The following is a 4,177-nucleotide window of genomic DNA, read 5'->3' on the forward strand; positions in this document are numbered from 1 at the left end:
GGCGGTCCTGCAACCAAGCAGTAATGTTCACACTTATTGCCTGCCCTTCAGGTGAAAGAGCTGCCTCTCAGTTTTCATTTTCAGAGCAATAGAAACAGCAACAGAGACACATGCACACGCCTGGTGAAAGGTTACACTGACACAAGCACTTTGGAAATCAAGTTCGCGTGTGCTGGTCTGGTTACAGCACATCCTGCATACAGTCCAGCAATCCTAACCCTGATCGTACACTCTGGGGAATCCCTGGCCCTTGTGTCCCAGAAGACACGTTCAGTAATGTTTATGGGAAAAACTGGAATGACAACATAAACATAAATAGGAAATGAGTCACAAAATGTAAAACTTTACACCAGTAAAAATGAGTGAACTACGTCTCACAAATCAGAGAGAAGTCAACGAGAGAAGACACTGAGTCACAGAAAAATATGTGCAGCATGTGTTCACTTACAGAAAGGTTAAAAACAGGCAAAAACTAATAATATTTTGTTTGGAAATATATACACTTATTGTAATATCTTTAGGGCAACTCAAAGGAATTGTAACCAGGAGTCTCAGGACAGAGGTTACACATGGGGGGATGGGACTGGGCAGTGGTCAACAGGGCTTCATTCCTTCTGTTTCTTGTCCCAGTGCAGGTGCCCAGGGGTTTACTGTATCAGAACTCCTTAAAATGTCATTTTTCAGATTGGAGTTTGTTAACCATTCATTCCAGGTTAATGTTTCTAAGGAAATTAAAAATGAAATACCAAAGTTCGTTTCAAAGATACTTCGAAAGAACTATTTGCATTTGGAACAAAACCATGGTCAATTATTCTGCACTATGTTAGAGAGAGGATACAGAATGTTATAACAACAATAGCTTTGGCTACACATAGGGCATTTGATCTTTTGCTCACTGGCATCTCAATTGATTTCCAGCATACAATGTTGCATACAGTGTGCAAGGCAATTCTGTCTTGTGAAGGATTTGAGGGGGCACATTAACCTCACATTCACCTAGATTCAGTACATTCACAGAACAAAAAAGTACATCGTTGCTCAATGTAAATTAAGCTGGAAATCATACAAAGGAATAACCACCGATGAAATCGAAGAAATGAATGGAAATGACAACAGAGCTGCTTTAAAAAAAAAATGGTACATAGTAACAGTGCTTTTTAGAATTTGTAGATGCCTAAATCTCTTCTACCAAATCTCACTGAAAAACATACTGAGACATGTTAAATTTATTATGGATGTTCAATTTATATAAACTTCTCATTATTACCTTCCAAAGAGAATTCTGAAGCATTCAATAAAAATAATGGGTGAAAGTAAGATTTGACTTACCAAATCCAAAAAACAATATTTAATTTTAATTTTGGTTTTACCGTGTACCTAAATCCTTTGAGAGCCTCCCTTCCAGAGGTGGATCTGAATGTCCTTCTCTTGGGTGTGGGCTGCCTTGAAGGATTCACTTCAGACAGAAAAGGCTGATGTAATGGTGTGTGACTCTGGGTCCCAGAACATAAAACACACGGCAGCTTCCAGCTGGGTTTCTCTCTCTCTCTCTTTCTCTGTTGGCTCTAAATTAACTATGAGATGTTAAACAATCATCCATTAGTTTTAAGATTTAAGAAGAATATCTATATCTAAGGGGACAGAATACATACTATTAACATTCAAACAATCTATTTATTTGGACTTTGGTCTCTGACTGTGATCCAATTAGAGAAAAAGGAAGAACCAGGCTGTCTCGGGCAGATTCCAATGGATGCCCTTACCAACCTCAGGTTGTTCATATTCTCCCAGTTGTTGGATCAAACATTAATCCAGGTGCTAGTGTGAATGGACTTTGCATGCGCAGTTAAGGGTCATATCAGCTGAATTAAAAGTGGAGGGTTATTGTGAGTAATCCTGACCTCATCAGGTGAGCCCTTAACAGGATGGAGTTCTTCCTGACTGAAGGCCTGGCTGAATGAGCAGGACTCAGGGTGAGGGAGGCCTTTTTTAATTTTTATTTTATTTTAAAAAGGTTTTTTTGTTTTGTTTTGTTTTTAATTTTTGGGAGAAAGAATACAGAGCATGAGCAGGGAGGGGCAGAGACAGAGGCAGACACAGCATCTAAAGCAGGCTCCAGGCTCTGAGCTGTCAGCACAGAGTCTGATGCAGAGCTTGAACTCATGAACCTGAGCAAGATCACATGACCTGAGCTGAAGTCTGTCACTTAACTGACTGAGCCACCCAGGCACCCCAAGGGAGGCCTTGACCATGGAAGGGACCACCAGGCAAGCAGTGCTGGTGGCCACAGGAGCTGACAGCAGCATCCCACTGACATTGTGCAAGGAAGTGGACCCTTGCAGGGGGAGGACCGCAGTCCTCCAGCTCCAGGAAATGGAATTCTGCCAACAGCTCTGTTCAAGCTTGGAGGGGATGTTGAGCGCTAGGTGCAAACACTGCCTGTGACACACCGGAGAGAACCCTCAGCATCACACTGGACTGCTGACCTGCAGAACTGGGACACATGGATGGCTGCTGTCGTAAGTCACTATGGTTGTGGGAATTTGTTCTGCGGCAATAGGAAACCACTGCACAGCCTCAAGTGTACATAGAGGTCTTGCCCCTGGAATGAATTTATGAAACTTCATGCACACTAGATGGATGAAATAAAATCTTTCCTTGGGGTGCCTGGGTGGCTCAGTCAGTTAGGCATCCAACTTCAGCTCAGGTCATGATCTCACGGTTTGTGGGTTCAAGCCCCACATCAGGCTCTCTGTGCTGACAGCTTAGAGCCTGGAGCCTGCTTCGAATTCTGTGTCTCCCTCTCTTCCTGCTCCTCCCCCCGACTCATGCTCAGTCTCTGTCTCTCCTTCAAAAATAAAAACTTAAAAAAAATTGTTTAACTTTCCTTATTTTTGCTTATGTATTTTTCATTTTATGATTTTTATGTGATGCAATTAAATACTAATAGTCACATTTCATTCATTCATTCAACAACAATTAATTTAGAGCCTACTATACACCAGGAATGGCTTTCTATGCTGGGAGACAGCTTTCACCAAAATAGCCCAAAGCCCCTGTGCTCATGTGCCCTACATTCTAGAGGCTTCTCAAGAGTGAGACGGAGCCACTGGAACATTTTCAGTGAACACATGATGTGACCTGACTCATATTAGCAAGACCGCTGACTCACATTAGCAGGACATTAGACTCCCCTGTGGGGAGATGAGCCCCAGGTAGCAGGTGATGCAGGGCACCAGGGCCACAATCCAGGAGGGACAGGATGGTGGAGACTAAGGGGAGGAGAGGGCCTGAGGGATGAGAGAGACAGAGAGAAGGGCTGCAGGCACAGGGTGAGGAAAAGAAGCAGAGGGAAAGAATTCTAAGCAGTGGAATTCTCAGATTTAAATACATTGTTATACAGATTTTTAATAAATCTCTATCTACAGGATGTAGCAAGACATTCTTTGCATCTCCTATTTACTATACTCTGGGGGCTCCCTGAAAACCCATTGCCTCCTTATGATATTCAGGGTAAAGAAAACAATACCAAGTGCCCCAACAATATGCACATAATTTAAGTATTAATTCAAACACAGGAAATGGAAGAACACTGGTGAAGGGCATCTGGCTGCACTGAACACTTGCAACTGGGAGGTGATTATAGCTTGCCCACTCTTCCAGCAGAAATATACATAACAGTTGTGTATCCATGGACTGAGGAAATGGCCAGCATTCACACAGATAATCTTGGGGCTATGGAATGAAGGTAATGTTAAAACACAGGAGTCAGGGCCCCCTGGGTGGCTCAGTCGGTTGAGCATCTGACTTTGGCTCAGGTCATGACCTCACGGTTTGTGAGTTTGAGCCCTGCGTCAGGCTCTGTGTTGACAGCCTGGAGCCTGCTTTGGATTCTGTGTCCCCCCTCTCTCTCCACCCCACCCCTGCTTGTGCTCTGTCTCTCTCTGTCTTTCAAAAATGAATAAAACACAGGAGTCACTGATACATTGTTTGGGAAAACTTAAGAGCTTTGTGAGTCTGACTGCTGTGCTGGGTGGTCACTTTTCTGTAGGGTGGGGCCAAAATCACATTTACAGTTTAGATTCCTGATGTTCAGGGGTTACCAACATTGTGCTACCACTAGCGTTAATCAACAAGAAGGAAACTGGAATCAGGTACAGCTTCTCCATGTCTAAAG

The sequence above is a fragment of the Prionailurus viverrinus genome, chromosome B2 (assembly GCF_022837055.1).
Source record: "Prionailurus viverrinus isolate Anna chromosome B2, UM_Priviv_1.0, whole genome shotgun sequence".
NCBI classification, from domain to species: domain Eukaryota; kingdom Metazoa; phylum Chordata; class Mammalia; order Carnivora; family Felidae; genus Prionailurus; species Prionailurus viverrinus.